Source organism: Drosophila serrata, unplaced genomic scaffold (genome assembly GCF_035046125.1).
Source record: "Drosophila serrata isolate PLE 108 unplaced genomic scaffold, ASM3504612v1 contig_184, whole genome shotgun sequence".
Classification (NCBI taxonomy): Eukaryota; Metazoa; Arthropoda; class Insecta; order Diptera; family Drosophilidae; genus Drosophila; species Drosophila serrata.
In genome coordinates, this window is record NW_028257082.1 from 1,729,586 (window position 1) to 1,747,263 (window position 17,678).

General features: G+C 36.6%; 2 protein-coding genes across 2 annotated transcripts in view; both read left to right on the forward strand.

The window, feature by feature from the left end:
* The first annotated feature begins 3,464 nt into the window (after nt 1-3,464).
* The window catches only part of sbb (scribbler), a 105,677-nt gene continuing 91,463 nt past the window's right edge, over nt 3,465-17,678 (forward strand). Inside the window, exons 1-2 of the mRNA XM_020962474.2 lie at nt 3,465-3,525; nt 4,629-5,268. The gene's annotated coding sequence lies outside the window, so the exon portion shown is untranslated. The remainder of the gene's footprint in view (nt 3,526-4,628; nt 5,269-17,678) is intronic.
* The window catches only part of LOC110191598 (protein GSKIP homolog), a 70,565-nt gene continuing 56,351 nt past the window's right edge, over nt 3,465-17,678 (forward strand). Inside the window, exons 1-2 of the mRNA XM_086827930.1 lie at nt 3,465-3,525; nt 4,629-5,268. The gene's annotated coding sequence lies outside the window, so the exon portion shown is untranslated. The remainder of the gene's footprint in view (nt 3,526-4,628; nt 5,269-17,678) is intronic.

Consider the following 17,678-nt stretch of genomic DNA (forward strand, 5'->3'; position numbering starts at 1 on the left):
CGAACAATTTCCCGCACTCAAAAAATAACAATGGCGCGTTGAAAATATCCGCTTCCGTTCAGAAAGCTACCAAAAGGAAAATACCCGGCCAGAATGAGACAGAGCCCCCCAAAAAAAAACAGAGATGGAGCGATGCAGATAGAGTCACATGGCAGCTGGGTCTGGGTCCTGGTCCTGCGGGGATCCTGCGGGCGGGGTGACTTTCGGAGGCGGGGAACATCACACTCCAAGAATTTAATTCAATTTGAGCACAATGAAATCATATTTTGCAACAAAATGTGGCAAAAGTGGGAATGGGTGCTGTCAAAATCACAGAGCGTAACGCTTTTCATTTCAGCTTTCCGATTTCGGTTTTCCCCCCACCCCCCTGCCCATTTTCAATAAGTACGAATGACCGGCTCAAGGATGAGCTTTTTGGTTGAATATGTTGGCATTAATATTTATTTATCCGCCAGTTGAAGTTGCTTTCGCTTCGCTTTTTGTTGTTGTGTTTTTTGAACATTGTTCAGTCCCTCGTTTATTATTCATGCAGTGTCCTTGGGGACCAGGAGCAGGCCTGGGGCGGCTTGTTTAAATAGCGCATAAAATAATAATGGCTTCATTAGCATTCCCATTCGAATTCTATTTATTTGCACACTTTTCAACGCACATAATTACATAATTTGCCCAGCACAGTGCGAGGGGGTGGAGCCATGGACCCAATCGATGTGCAACATTATTTTCGGCCCCCCAAAAAACGAATTCAAACAAAAGCCTCTTGAGAGGATTATTTTCCGTTTGACAGGCATGTGAAAAGGTACATTTGATGTCAAAATAATAGCAATGAGAATGGGTTTTAGAATAACAATTCAAGGGATTCTTTTACAATAAAAAGTTCAACATGTTGATAGGTAAATAATAATATGTAAAAAGGGCTTGAAAATCCTTTAAAAGGGTGTCTTTAACTAGGCTACAAATATCTTAAAATTTAACGAATACATTCAGGTATTCAGACGACAAAATATTTTTAAAATAAAAATAATCAACACTTTCTTTTTTCAAAGAGTTTATTGTGAATTGTATTTGGAACCTAATGATCATCAAATCGTTGATATTTTCGTTAGTAACTAATGTTTTTTTATTCTTTAAAAATCAAAGTGAAAACGTTATAAAAAGATTTACGAAACATATTCAAATTATTTCATTTTCAAGTTATAAAGTATTTTTCTTTTAAATATGTTAAAATGCATTCCTAAATAAATACAAATATTTCCTTATACTAAAATATGTCTGCATTCTGTAGGCCTAATTGTGACCGCAACTGTTCAGGCAGCATTCGGGTGTGGGTGTCGGTCCTTTGAGGTCCTTTCAGTCCTTTGGCCCAGCACTGAGCCGTAAACTGAGGGCATCCCAGTGGCAGTGGACCGTTCCGGAGTGAAATATTGCCAGCATTGACAAATGTTGTTTGCCTGAGCACCCTTGGGCCCAGGACATGCGTGTCCTTTCCCCACTCTTACACGAGTAAGTATGTGTGTGCTCTGTGTGTGTGTGTCAGCAATAAAATGAAAAATATTTGAACTTTAGCAAAAAGCGCACAAGGATATCAATTCCCCAAATGCCTTCTCTGTGTGTGTGTGTGTATGTGTGTATGTATGCGTGCATAGTCAAATCCAACTAGAAATCACAATCACAGCAATAAAATTGAGAGAGCGTGCACGAATGCCAATAGAGAAACAACAAGCAAACACTCCTGCGAAAAGGATCAAGGGGAGTCATCCGGATGGGAGTGGGAAATGTGTTTCAGTATATTTGGTTGCAAAGCACAAACAAGTTTTCCCCGGCAAAAGAAAAGCCAGCGGAGAAGCGCTGAAGAGGTGCTACTACACAAAAAATTGGAAATATATATGAAAATGTTATAAAATAGGGCTGAAATTGTAAGGATGATTATTACTTTCTTTATATTTTTCATCATGCTTCAGATGTATGCTTTTAAAAAGGCTTAAAAAAACATTTGTTCATTAAATCTATCTTTTGGATATCAAATGTATCTTTTACATGAAAATTCCACATACTTTACATGTATTTAATGTATCACAGAGCATGCTGATCATTTTACATGCAAAGCCTACAAGTAGGCAACATTTGTTTTAGTTTAAAATAAAATTAACCAAAAGCAAACGCATTTAATTCATTTCATTTAAAAACATAGACAAATTTAGATGTTATTTAACTTTTAACTTATTGTTTAACGTTCCTGAAAAATAGAAACTTTGGCAAATTGGAATTTTGTTTAAGTTTTCCTTCGATGAGTGCAAAAGGCAAGTTTTAAAATGCTTATGTCTAACGGAAAATGCTCATGTTTCCGGAATCCTTTCTTCTGCATGAATGTATGTATGTTCGTATGCTTGTGGGTGTAGTCCTTGTATATGTATGTATGTATATCCTGGCCAAACATCATCGAAATAATAAGCTGGAGCCGCAGGAAGGCGAAAATTACCGCTGTCAAAGTTACACAAAGGTCAAATGGAACATTATGGCTTTATTTTGCGCCTAATAAATCTCATTATGTCATTATATGCTACTCCCCCCAGCAGACAACAACAACAACGACAACAAACAGCCACAAAAAACACAAGCGGCCCACTGGATGAGGTGGCGGTGAGGTGTGCGAGTGTTTGTTTGCCTGCGTGTGCGTGCGCCGAGAAGGTAAAAGACAAGGCGAATGAAGAACAAGAGGAAGAAGAGCACGCGAAGCGAGGCAACTTCAAATACAACAAAAGGAACTGGCTGTAGTCGAACGACATGCCAATCAGTAATCAATCCTCAGGACCCGAGACCCCACCAAAAACAATTTGCAAAGGCACACTGCAACAGCAAAAACAACAAACAGCAGCAGCAGCAACAAAAACAATAAGAGTGGCAAGTGAGAGACCACACGACGGCACTGTAAACAAATTGGAAAGAGATGAACATACATAACTGCGCAATATGGCGTCAGCAGCGGCAGAGAGAGCGGGTCAGAGAAGACGAGAGAGAGCGTGAGCGCAGAGCGCAGGGCTGAGAGGAAAAAGCCGCCATTAAAGAAATGCCGCTCAGAGAGCACAAATCGGAGCCGTGTATGTGCATGGGAATGCCAGAGTGTGCGAGGGTCTGTGTGAGTGTATGTGTCCGAAATGCCGCAGAGTTGCCAGGCAGCCAATTTAGTAATATGAAAAAGGTTTTATAAATGGAATGTTTATTAATAAAAATGATCGAAATAAATTATATATATTCAAACTAAATTAACGGCCGCCATTCAAAGCAAATATACAATTTTTACACCCTCATTTTAATCAAATCGAAATTGTCAGTTTTATGTCTCTGCATATGGCAGCCCTGCGCGTTGCTAGCCAACTCTCGCCTCTCAATTTATGTCAGTTTGTACGCGTTTTTCCTTTGCTTCGTTCGGACAGCACGGATAAAACGCTGTCGCCGAAAAAACAACCAAATAACAAAACATAAAGCAGAAAAAACAACAAAATAAGGATTTCAAATAAGAGGAAATAAGTATGCAAAATCGTTCCTTAATCTGTGAATTTATAATGGTGCATCTTAATTAATTCATACAACAACGAAAACCGCGTTCGCTCTCGGATCATGTATATGTGTTTGCAGCTCGCTCGTGTGTGTGTGTGTGTGTGTGTGTGTGTGTTGGTGTTTCGTCGCGTTTTAAGCAATTAACCCAAAGCAGCGTAGAAATGCCAAAAACGCATTAAAAATTATTACTCGTCGCTGTCTGTCATTCACAACAAAAAGTAACAACAACCACGGCGATGGCAGAAGCAGCGACAATCATACACAAGTGCTATTTGCCGCTACTCATAAAACAAATTACCCACTTGGGCCTGACTTGTGCGTGCGTTTGTATGTGTGCCTGTGTGTGAGAAAAGAGCAGCGTAATCATCATCAGCCGAAAAAAAATACTACTAAAAAGTAGTAGTAGAAAAAAAGAAAGAAAAAGGAGAGAAGATGTAAAAAGAAAAACCCAAAACGAGAGTGTGGCACTGGCAATATGTTGCTAGCAATAACAACAACAGCAACAGAAGCTTCATCAGTTGAATAGTACCGGAATAAAATTACTATACAGCCACTGTGTATATGGGAGTGTGTGTGCCTGCGAATTTGTATGTAATGTGTGTGTGCAGCTCTACATCTCCCTCTCTCGCTCGCTCTCTCTCACGCTGTGTTGGCGTGTATGTATGTGCAAAGCTTTTTTTATGTTTCGCACAAACATTGCGGTAAAAGAACGCCGACAAACGGCGAACTCGTCGTCGCTTTGTCGCTCTCGCCAATTTCCGCGCGTGTGCAAGTGAAGTCGCGTCGCGTCGGTCCGTCGGTCGTTTAGTCTCTCTCTCTGTCGCTTTGTCGTGCAACAACTCCCCCGTGTATATTTTATGCCCAAAGCTCTGTTCTTCGCCTCTCTATACATATGTATGTATATATATGTGCGTGGTGGAGCAGCTTCTGTTCTGCCCAATATGTATATACATACAAATGTACATGCATGCCAAGAGAAGGCAGCAGAGCTTGGACGCGCGCCCTCTCTCTCTCTCTCTCTCTCTGTCGCCCTCTCGCCTTACTCAAAGTGCCGTTTTTTCGTGTATTTGTAGAGAAATAATATAAAAAGAAAATAATAAAAAACAACAACAACTAACCTCATAAAAAAGTTCATACATTTGTCGCAAAAAAGGAAAATAGAAAAGAAAAGCAAAGGCAAAAAGTGTCAAAGAAGTGAAAAACAAGAAGCAGAATAAGCAGAAGCAGAGAATCTAGCAGAAGCAGTGGAAAAAGGAAAAGGAAAAGCCAAGTTTGCCTATCTCTTTCTCTCTCTCTCACTCTGCCGCTCTCGCATAAATGGAGAATAATTCCTGAGATTGCGCCGCTAGGAAAATTTTGCGGATTTACATTTTACCTACCGGGTTTTGTGAGCTTGTTGGGAGTTTGGGAGTTTACCGAGGAGAAGGAGTAGGAGTCGCCAGCGTTTCTTTTGTGGATTATTACGCCCTCTCGCCCGCTCTCTCACTCTCTCTTAAACTCGCCCTGCGCCCTCCGCCTCTCCCTCTCGCACTCGTACATTGGCCGGGGAGTGCGAGCAGGCCGGCAAGCCAAAGGAATCATCACCTGCCCAGAGCCACCCGAAACCCACCATTACCATCACCCCCCACCCAAATCTCATCTTGGATGCTGTCTATGAACCGGGAACGCGCATATCCAGAGCAGAAATTGCGATTATTTTGGATTTATAAAAAGGTAAGACCTATTTCAATTATTAATCAAAATCAAAATGCTTATAATATTTTATTTATCAAAGTTAAATGAATATTTTTTGATTTAATTATAATTCTATGAATATTTATCAAAGATTTATTAGCTTTTTAGGTATTTAACAAATATATATTTCTTTTAAGTAATACAAATCAGATACCAAATCTTGATCTATTACAAATTGTTAGCCCCAAAACGAGTCTATCAATACTGATTCCCTTTTAAATAGGGAAAAAGTCTATTATTACCTTTTTTTTAATTAAATAAATTTAAATAATAAATTGAATATAATAAGCTTATTGAGATTGTATTGTATGGAAATCTGGCGTATTATAAATACAGCTTTTCTCTCCCTGAGAGATAGAGAGAGACGGTGAGAGAGTAAATTGATTTCCAGTTTGATTAATTGCCGCTTGCCACTTACTGCTGCCGCATTTTATACAAGTATTCATACAAATATACACATAGACACAGCATTTTTTGTCGAGTTAATGCCAATTAAGGCGTTTCAATCTAAGCCGATTTGTAATTAAATGGAGTTTTTTTTTTTTCGTTGTTATTTCGAGCGATTAGAAAATTGACAGGCCTGTGGTGTGTGTGTGTGTGTATTTTGTTTTTGTTTTTTTTTTGTGTGCGTTACCTTTTTGAGATTTATTGAAGTGGATTTAATTTGGGTTTTTGTTCGGCACCAATGGAATGGAATTTCGTTTTGCAAGCGTAATGTGGGAAGACAAGCGGAATTCGCGGGTCATCGAAGGGGTGGTGAGGGATGGGAGGAGGGGAAGGGGGAGGGGGGGTCTTGGGAATCGAAATGGAAATGCGAATCGGAATCACGCTCGCCTAATGAAGCCTGCGGCGGCGGCGACAAGCGTCAAGCGAACCGAATAGCAAAGCGGCAGCGAGCAGAAAATAGCGAACGATGAGCGATAAACAAGCGAGAGAGGAGATGGGGAATGAGGTGTGAGCAAAGAGGGGGGTGGGATGGGTGTGTGTTTTGCATTTACTCGAATTATGAGAACATGAACGTGGTGTGTTTGTGTGTGGGTGTGTATTTTTTTGGCAGGTAAATGTGATAAGGAAAACACAAATATATAGGTACAAGTAACTAATCATCATAAAATGTAATATAAAAGAGAAGTTTTATAAAATGTTTTCATAGTCAAAGTTACAAATTAATTATTAAAAAAAATGGAAATACGTTAAATACTAGAAAATCTGTATAAATTACTTTGTATAATAATTGTTCTGGATAGAATTACAATTGTCAAATTTATAAAAATACATTTACAGTACTTTTTTTAGCCAGGCTAGCGTACTGGCCTTTGATCAGCTTGAATAATAATTATAAATAGTATTATTTATCTATGTCTATTTTCTCTACTCACCTACTGGCTACAAATGCAATGACATTAAAATTCCATTTGTTTAATGTCCATATATTTGATTTCCTTTGCATTGTTTAGCTTATCTTGTCAGATTTGAATTCTTCACTAATTCCGGAAGCAAAATTTCCGTCGCTTTTATCGCAAATTTATTCAAATTCAAGTTTATATCCCATGGTAGAGTGTTTTCGTTTTGGGTTTTTTTCTTTGCTTTGCTTTAATTAAGTAAACATTGCAGCCGCATTTCGAGCTGCTTTAATTCCATGATAAACATGCCAAAATTGTTTATTTAAACAACTGTTTAGTCATAAATGCATAGATACATTTGCAGATACATACACACATAGATACAAATACGCACACGCAGATACAATTAAGCGTCTATTAGGCAGAGCTCTCTTGGCCGGGCCATAACATTAAAATATTTTACACAAATGGCCAAGCGACAAAGTAAACCGCAGCCCGGAGGTGGTGCAAAGTGGGGCCAGCGAGGTGGGGAGAGCGGGAGAAGGCTTCCAGTGGCGCACACAATCGTGACGCCAACTTAGTTACGGTCATTAGCACCAGGCAGCGAGTGTTGTTCCGAGCCAAACTAAAACGAACTGAGCTAAGCTTGTGTGTAAAAACTGCACGCCCCCCCCCCCCCTGTACCCCCACCCCACCGTGGAACATGCCAGCATACATACATAATAATTTGTCACACTGTGCACGCTGGTAAAAGTTTGCCAGATAATCAAGAGCCATTGCAAACAGTTGTAATTCTAACTAAAAGAAAACAATTAAAATACAAAATTTAAACAAACTTGTTTGATTTCAAATTTCTTTTTATTACAACATATTTTTATATGAATAATAAAATTGAAATATATGTCTTTAATATGTAAACCACTGTAACCGCAATTGCCGCAGATGTTGGCCAGCAATTGCAGCTAACCAGCCACGTTAACCAACTTTGGCCGGTGGTGTTCTCTTGCCATTTTCAGCCTTGTTCGGGCTCTCTGTGTGTCTTTCATTTTTCCGCTTACTGTATCTCCGGCACGGCAAATGTGTCAATTGGCTGACAAAATATTATTCGAATATAATTACAGTGTTTATAATTTGTAGCATGTGCCGTAGAATTTTCATTCTGGCGTTTTTTTTTCCTCTTTGCCAGCAGCAGCACAAGTCGTGTGCAGACATTTATTTGTCCATTTGTCAGGGGGCAAATACAAATGCCAAAAAACCCTCTCCTCCCCCGAACTCCTTGACTACTGTTGCCCCACCCCAGTGGATCGGGCATGGCACGATTAGACTTAATTGATTTGTTCAATTTTCATAAAACGCTCGACAGTGACAAACGTTTCGTTGGTTTGTTCGCTCGTTTGAGAACCGCCCCCGCCAGTCTGCCTTTTTGGCCTGTCTAACTGCCTATCTGTCCGCCCATGCGAATTAGCAGCAAGCTCTGTAGTTTGCAATTTCAATTCCATTTCCATTCCGGCCAAGTGAAAATGGATTATATTACATTTTCTATAGATTGACATGCGACTGTCATGGCAATGCCCAGGGCAAAACTAAATTGAAAGCCATTTAAATCCATGACCTATGCTTATGCAACTTATAGTACATATGTAGTACATAAGGTCAATGATTTTATCAACATATTTTGGCCAAAAATATGACAAGTTTTATTTGTCATTTTGTGTTAGATTTATTTTCCATATCTGTAAACCCTTTTTATAAGACCAACTAGAGATAAAATACTAAAATATATATTTATTTGATTGCGCAATTAGCAAAAAAAATGTTTGCACAACTTAAACGATTCAAACAAATTATAATAAATCACAGAAAATGTCAAGCTATGTGCTTAAGCTTTGTTAAGCTTGGAAATACACTCTTAAAAGCTAATATATATTTAAGTGTTGAGCTATTATTATATTTAAGGAATCATATTTCAATTCAAAGATTCTCAATAAACAGAAATTGACTCAAGATTAGACAAGTATACTTGAATTATTCAAAACCATTAAATAAAATAGGAGGAACATATTTAACGATTTAAGTAAATAATAAATTTGTACGTGTGTGTTAATTAAAATTCATTTGCTGTCATCAGCAACAATGGCGAAAAGTGTTGGCAACACTAAATCAAATGAAACGAACCATAAATAATCGAATCAAACCATTAATAAATTGCATTGAAATTACTAAGCCAAATATATATAAAAATTTCAAATAAACTAGAAACTGTTTCTGCAACCCAAAAACAAGGGCAAACGACGACGGACGGGGTCGCAGGGTAGGGGGAGGGGGGAGGTAATAACAAATAGCCGGCAATCAACAAGAGCGTCATTAAAAAAGCAAATTTCTGAACACGCTAAACACATGTAGGAAGGCAAAAACAACAAAAAATACAGGGAGAGAAAAAAAAGAATAAAGAAACAAAACAACAAAAAAACTACAACAGGGGCACGAAAGCGTTCAACGTTCACTAGATAATGTGGGCCAACTACAAAAACAACGGCAATACAGTATATACTAAATACAATGAAATATATATTACTTTGATCAAATGGAAAGAAAGATTTCCCTTAAAATTCTCAAGTAGTAAGTCAGAGTGACGAAAGAAATCAAAAGAAGTAAAAGAAAAGTTAAGATGTAAGCTATAAGTATTAGCATTATTCATAAACAGAGTGATCACTCGTTAAAACTAGGGATATACTTTGATTTAATTGAAAGAAAGATTTCCCTTATAATTCTCAAGTTATAAATCAGAGTGGCGAAAGAAATTTAAAGAAAAGTACTAGCATTATTCGTAAACAGAGTGATCACTGTGAAGCTGAGGCAACAACTGAGAGATACAAATACATATCCATAATAAAACTTAATTCCCATCACGAGAAACGAAGCAAATTGATTGTGATGATGTTTTCAAATTGACTCTGTGCCTGTATGTATCCGTGAGATACAGATACAAACAGTATCTATGGGCCGAGGTGCCGCCTGACAGCGGGTGTCGGATCGCGCAGTCAGCCATGTAAATGAATGCTTTTGATAATTAATTTATGCTGCCAGCCACAGGGCGGCTCAAACATGCCGATAAATTATATTATACATATACATACACTCGCCATACTATATATATATATATCAATTTGCATATTTTGTTGCGGATGAGTGGACCAAAAAAAAAAAAAAATAATGGGAAGACACAATCAGAAACAAAATGAAAGCTCAATAAAAAACCACATTTAATGTCGTTTAAACAAGTTTAATTTTTATGCGCATATTTGTATTTATTTTTCTCTGTGCAAATAACTCAATTTAAATTGCTGCGAAACGGGAGGCGAATTATTTTAGTGTGTTTGTGTGTGTGCGTGTGTACAAATTCAATAAATAAGAACAATTAATTATAACGTGTAAATATAGCAATATCACATTGCGATAATCGCAATTAATATTTATTTTTTTATGGCACAGAATAAATAAAGTGAAAATGCAAACAATTTCTGATAAGCAGCGACAAAAAACAAAAAACAACAAAATAAACGAATGAGCTGAGTAACCGGAAAAAATAAAAATAATATGAAATTCCAAGCAATTTTCACTGCGTCTACAAATATGTCATGCAAATATTTTATAATTATGAAATGATTGTCATTTTTTCCTGCTGACATTACAGCATCCAATTATTCATAGTTTTTCACTCTTATGACATTCGAATATATTAAGCCTGTGATAATTTCAACTAAATTAATGGGAATTAAAAACAAACTCTATTGTTTTTTGCTATTGTTTTTATTCTAGTTGTACTAGCTCTTTTTGTTGTTAACCTGCTGCTAATTGAGTGCACATTTGAAATTGTCTCGCAATTTGGTAAACGAGCCAAAGTTTCCATAACAACAGCGATGAAAAAAAAACTCGTGTAGATTTTCGAGTTGTTTATGTCTTATCTGAGTTGATATGTTGTTAATGTTTTTTATATATATATTTTTTTTTTGCTACACGCGCCGACAATTTCGTGGCCAAAAATAGCAAAAAAGCGAATGGCGTCAACTAAATTTAGTTCGCTTATTTCAAGGCGCCCACGAAACCCAAAAATCATCTTATTTAGTCTCTGTGGAATTTCCTAGTAATAGCCACAAACTAATAATCTAAGCAATTTAGTACTGAACAGAAAAAAATGTATCTATTGGTAATGTAAAGGTTTTTCCAATGTTTTTCGTGTGTCTCATAAAACTCACTTTGTTTATTTGCCCAGCGGCTGATTTTTTGTTGTTTTTTTTTTGCTTGCTTTCCTCTCGCGTCTCGTTGCTTTTGTTATTGCAGATTTATTTATTTATGTTTGTTGACTCGCAGGGGAGGCTTGGTGGGGAAGGTCTTTTGGGGCTCCATCAGTCCATCAAGCCAAAGGCAAAGCCAAAGCAAAAGCAAAAGAGCTGGCTCGTTTTTGGCGAGTTTATTTGTTTGACTGTCGACTTCGACTCTGTTTTTTTCTTCAGTTTTTCTTGATTTTTATACCCTTTGCAAGGGTATTTTCTTTTTAGTCAGAAGCTTGTAACGATGTGAAGGAGTCATTTCCGACCCTATAAATCATATATATTCTTGATCAGCGTCAAAAGCTGAGTCGATCTAGTCATATTCGGTTAAAAAATACATTTTCAAAATTTTATAAGGGTTTACATCTTTAAAATTGTCAAAAATTTGAAAAAAATGGGATTTTCCTAAAATTTTAATTTGAGTATGCAGATTTATTAGGCCAACAAAAACTTGCTTAGGACCGCTTTCCGAATTAAAATTAAAGCCTTTTTGCCTGAGTTATGAGATTTTTAAATATTGTTTTTACAAAAAATTTTCATATAAAAATAACGATAAATATTCATTGAAGGTTACGAATATTTCAAACTTAGTTATGATCGATTTGCTATACGATACCATATTTTAATTGCAAACTGTAAGGGTATATAAACATTGACTTCCCGAAGCTAGATTCCTTTCTGGTTTCTTTGATTTTATTTTTTTTACTTTTTTTTTTTTTTGTTTCTAAATACCAGCTAAGCATTTGCAACCACCAACAACAAATGATGAACGCCTGCTGAGCCCAATGCTACCGAAGCTTTAACTACTTGCCCCCAGCTCCTTCCTTGCTCCTTGCCCCATATTTATTTTGATATCTTTTATGATTCTTTATTTGGCGGCTTTAGCTTCTCGCAGCGAGAGGTTTCTTCTCAGCGTTTCTTTTCTTTTATTTATTTTTGTTGATTTGTTTTTTTATTTATATTTTGTTGTTGTGTTGTATTTTGTGTGCACCATCACCTCCCCTCATCTGAAAGGGGGAGGCAGTGGTAAAATGTAAATAATCAAGCCCAAAAGGAGAAGGCAACTTTATAGTTGAGATGCTTGAATGCTTAGGGGAGAGAGAGTGCTCTCGACTTGTATAATGCTCTTCCAAAAAAAGGAAGGGAAATTGTATAGAAATGTGTTTCTTTAGATACCAAATTGCGGATAAGTTAGTCGGGATTTCAAAAGGTTTATTGAGAATATAATACAAGAAATTTGAGCAAAACTTGAGAGCTGTGAAATGTGAGAAAATAATGTTGGCATTATACCAACACTCTAATGAATATAAATTAAATTAAAATATAATATTCCATAATAAGTATTTTTATGAAGGAGTATTTAAATGTCTTATTTGGCATAATAATTTAAACAATACACCTCCAGTTAGCTCCAAGAGTTTAACTGCCTCAACTTTATGGTCATAAAAAAGATTATGCCATTTTTAATTTCGTAGTCTATGTGGTTTTTTGAAAAGTTTATTTGGTCTTTATTAATGTTGTGTGGGGTACCCACGTTTATTTTTCCACAAACATATACATATATATATATATTTTTAATTTTTATCATCGTATTTATTTTTTGTTCATTACAAAAGTTTTGCGGCAGCAGCAATATTTCATGTTTATTAATGGGGGGCTTGTCTTTTTTGTAAATTGTTTAATTTTCTGCGTTTTTTTTATATTTTGTTTTATTTTGTGTAATTTACTTAAATTGCTTTTTGTATGCGGCATGATTATCGTGTATATATGTATATAGAGATGGATTGATGTATAGAATAGTCATTATCCATATGATTATTATGGACATTTGCGTGATAATTGTGTGTATCGAGAAAAAATACAAATCCCTGCCATAAATTGCTTAATATGGCAGCCTGCAGACGATTTTTGTATTCGATATTTTCAGTTTTATTTTATTTTTTTGTTGTCTTTTGCTGTCGTTTTGTGGTTGCATTAAATAATTATCATAATTTATGTGCGGACATGCGGCCAGGCATGCAACAACAATTACGTACTTGAATGAGTGGCGGCAAAAAGGGGGTTACGAGTATAACAAATTAGTTGCATTTCAATTGGCATATAAACTCGCTTCTAACTGATTAAGTCCAACGATGTGAGGGGCATGGAAAAACTGGCTGAATTCCATAGACTTGCTCTATTGACAGGCGGCGGCAGTATCCGTTGGATACACACACACTTGGCACTCTCGGGTTTATTAATGAACGGCAATTTGATTTCATTTTTTTCCCCCCCCCCAACTTCCAGTTTTTTTTTGCTTTGCGCTAAAAGCGCTAAAAGAAACGATCGCAAGATAAACAGCCAGCCTCGTGCTTTCCCCTCTTGGCCAACTCAGATTAATGAGGCTGGCATAAATCATGGAAAAAGCATTAAAACAAAAAAATATCAGAAAGAAATGAGGGGAACAAGAAAACAAAATGCAGACACTGGCAACACAACAAACTCTGCATATTTTAACAAATATTTACACGCCGAAGGGTGGCTTTCGGGGCATGCCATGTCAATTTCACACTTGATTGCCATCCGTAAATCAATAAAAAACAAATAGAAACAGAAAAACACAAAAAACCAAAACCCAAAAGCCAAAAGAAAATGAAAAACGTTGACTTGGTTTTAGTCAAAAGTCTAATTAAGCGCATCTAAGCCAGACTACTGCCACCTTGCCACAAAGAACACTGCAATAAATTGTGTGGAAATTAAACATTATAAATTAATTAAATACTAAATAATTTATACTGAACTTTTAATTGGTTTTGTTGAATTTAAAAGCCTTAACCAAATACATTTTATTTAGTTTATTTAACTTTTTGTAAACCTTTTTTAAGGGAACCTTGGTTTATTAGCTCAAATAATATTTAAATGATGGTGTGATCATTTTACAACAAATTTCTGGAGCAAGTTTTTCAAATTTATGAAAAGTGTTGAGTGTGACCAAAGAGTGTAAATTGTATAGTCTTTGGTGTGACCCTCTTTCGAGAAATCTTAACAAACAAGTACAATCTTGTTAAAATATGTTTATCCTGCCAAATTAAGAATTCCTTGTTTTGGGAAATTCTCTCTTAAAAAAAAAAAAAAAATAAAATGATTATTTGATACTTGATTTTGCATTGCACACCCTGTTCTGCCTTTGGGTATTCTTTTAGTGTGTGTCTGTGTGAGTTTGTGCAATAAATCGCGTGCCGTTTTAACACTTTGACGTGCACAATTGAAAATTGCGAAATGGCTTTTTGCTTGTTGCTTGTTGCTTGTTGCGCTTTGTGTAGCCCGCTTCTCCGCCCTCCTTGCCCCCGGCCTTACCAAAAAAAAGCAAATTAGCTGCAACATTTTTCTTTTTTCGTTTACATTTGGCAAAAGTGAGAAGAAACACTTGAGGCAAAAGCCAAGCAAAAGCGATTCGAGGAAACGAAAAACGAACAATGCCAAAAAGGCTGCGAAAATGGACACCTCTTCCCCTCTGCCTCATCCGCCCTTTTTTTTTTTTTGGTCTTAAATATACATATATTTTTTGTTTGTTTGTTCTTCTTTTTTTTTGTTTTTTGTTTGCCAATTGCAGCGGCTTTTAGTTTTCATTTTTTTTCCCTGTATTTTATTTGCCATTTACAAAGCTCAGAAAAAAAACAACAAAAAAACAAAACGCTTTGCAAATAAGTTGAACAAATATTTTCTTATTAAACTCGTTTATGGCCATCAGAAATTTTGTTGTTTTCAAACTTCTCGGTCATACCTTTGTATATCTTAGTAAATATTTATTGTAGTGTGAAAGCAAATTAAACACACATATTCTATGTCTATCTCATTTTGCACTAATAAATTTACAGGCTGCCACTTGCGAGAAACGGCAAATTGCTGCCACAAATGGGAGCTGCAGCAGCTGCCATCGAAATGTTGCACTTGAAATAAAAGTGCTAAAAAGAAACAATATTCAAAATAAATATAAATATATACAAATATATAAATCCTTCTGTATCAATTTTAGAAACAATTGTTTTAGATTTTATAGTTACAGAAGTATTCTTCGTCTTTTAATTACTGTTTTTCCCAGTGTATGTTTAAGCAAAACGAGATTAAATTTAATGAAAACGGCCACTAGTTGTGTGCAGCTGACTCCTTTGGTGTTAATTTTTTTTTTTCTTCGTTTTTTGATTGTTTTTATTTTTAGTGGCTTTTGCAACTGTTTGCTCACCCGCCACCCGGCAGTGCAACAGCAGCGCCATAAAAACGCTGCGAAATTTGTTGCATGCTGCGTGCGTGCTGCAGCTCTCAACTAGCTAAACTTGCAACTTGTTTCACAGCATGCCACGAATTTATGCTTGCAGTTCAAGTTGCACTTCCCCTGTTTGCCGCCTTCCAGCCACAGACACTTAACCGAATTAGTTTCAATTGCGCATTTTTCAAATGCCTTGTGGAAGTTTTCGCCACAAAAGCCGAAAAAGAAAACCAGTTAACAATAAAAAGCAACTTGTCTTTGGGATTCATTCGCCTCGTTTTCGATCTGGACCGATCCCATCCGATCCGATTTCTTTCTCTGTGGCATATCGGATTACAATTTGTTGGCCAGGTTTTTATTCATTTTCTTTTTTGGTCAAGTTGAGAGAATGTGCCGGCAATTAATCACCATGCAATCGCCAATTATTTGATACCAGTTTTGTTCACAGTTTTTTTTTTCATTCGTTGTTTAGCTTTTAATGCACTTTTAATGGCATTGAATACGTTTCCGCTTTTTTACGATGCCTAATTAAACCAAAATGCTCAGCGCAGTTTCATTTGCATAAGAGGAATGAATGGATATAAAAGAAGTATATACATTTAAACTTGTTTTAAACAAATATTGAGTGCTTTAAATCAATCTATATAGGGAGAGTATATAATATAATATAAAAGAACAAGCTAATTGATCTAGCACTAAACCAATTACTAATCTTTTGTGTTCTTTAAACTATATAAAACCATAAATACATATTTAAAATGTTATAAACTTTGTGCTTACAAATGTTACCCTTTTTCTTCGCTTTGTTGGCCAAAGTTTTCAGCCAAGTTGGAGTTGAAGTTGAGTTTCGTTTCTGATTCTGATTCAGATTCTTTTACTGGTTTTCGGTTCTGGTTCTGGGCAGTGGAGTGCTTTTGCTCTGGGATTGCAGACTTGGAGGATTGGAGGAGACATGACAAGGCAAAGGGCCATGGCTTGGATCCACATAAAACTTGCAACTCGACAAGGAGCAACTTCTCTTCCCCTGCGACGTGGAGAAAAATCCGGGGGGATGCTGTGTGGAAACTTTGTCGTTTATATATTTCGCTTCCCATTTGCCAGTCCGCTTGCTGTTGCATCCACTTTTTGTTTAATATTAATGTTTTCTCCTCCCTTCTCCCTCCTCCCTCATCGCTTTTCAGTTGTTTTCTGTTTCTCTGCTTTTGTTTGTTTTTGTATTTTATGCCACGTTCTTTGGGGTCTGTGGAAAAAAAAAGTTCCTCTGGCTCTTGCCTTTCAGCCTGTTTTTTTCTTGTCGAGTTTCTTTTTCAATTCCAACAACATCTAAACTCTCTCCCCTCCCACCCCACTCCCCCCTTTCTTTCTTTTCTATTCTTTTCTTTTCTTTCAAATTGTTTGTGCTTGCTCATGCGAATTGTTTTCGCTGTGTTTTCCGCTTCTTCTTTTTTTTATTTTTATTAATTCTTGCCTCATTTTCGTAAGCATAAAATGTGAATTGTGTTTGTTAATTCATTATTTTTGCCCCTGGTGTTTCAGGCTTTTCCACGAAGTGACCGCATTTCCCCAGTCGGTATTTTCAACGCTTAACTATTTATGCTTTTTCTTATGCTAAAGTCAAAGCATTGCGAAATATTTTATAAATATTTTGCATTTTCTTGGGAAAACAAGCATAATGAGAAGGGGGGTTTTCCCACCTTTAAGGTGCATTAACTTTAAGAATTCCTTGCTTGTAACTTTTATAAGATTTTGCAAGTGGGAAAAAAGGGGTTTAAAAAAATTAAATTTCTATATGCAGCTAAATAGTAAAAAATCTTTATATTCCCCTTAAATATTCTTAATAAAGCGTTCAAATCTCTGGTCAAAGGGAGAAAAGGAGCAAAAAATGAGAAGGGGAAAGGTTGAAGGAGCGCCGGATGCCACAGAGAGAGAGAAAGAGGACAAAAATAAAAAGAAAACAAGCCGAAAAGAGGGGGGAAAAAATAAAGGTGAAGTGGTATTAAATTTCATATGCGTCGTTGCTCTTTGGCTCAATGTCTTGTAGACCATTATCTGATGGCCGGAGTTGGGAGGAGAGGGGAAAATCTGGGGAATGGGCCGACTGAAAAGAACACTTAAGCCTGAAATTGGCAGCTATTCGCCTTGGCTCTTCTGCTCGCTTCTTCTTTCCCTTCTCATTCTCCATCTCCATCTTCTTCTTTTTCTCCGCTTCTCCTCGTATCTCTTCCCCGTACACCGCCATCTACTTATGTCGACTTGTTATTGTTCGACATAATGGCAAAATATTGTATTGCCAACATTTTTTTCTTGCTCTCCCTGCCTCATCGTCTTTGGCTTCTTCTCCTTCGTTAGCTGCCTCTCTTTTTTCTGGTTTCGTTTTGGCTTTATGCCCTACCTAAGAGGTATCTTATTTTTGGTCTTAACCTGATATAAAACTTTATTTTCTAGCTTAATTTAAAAGATATAACTTTG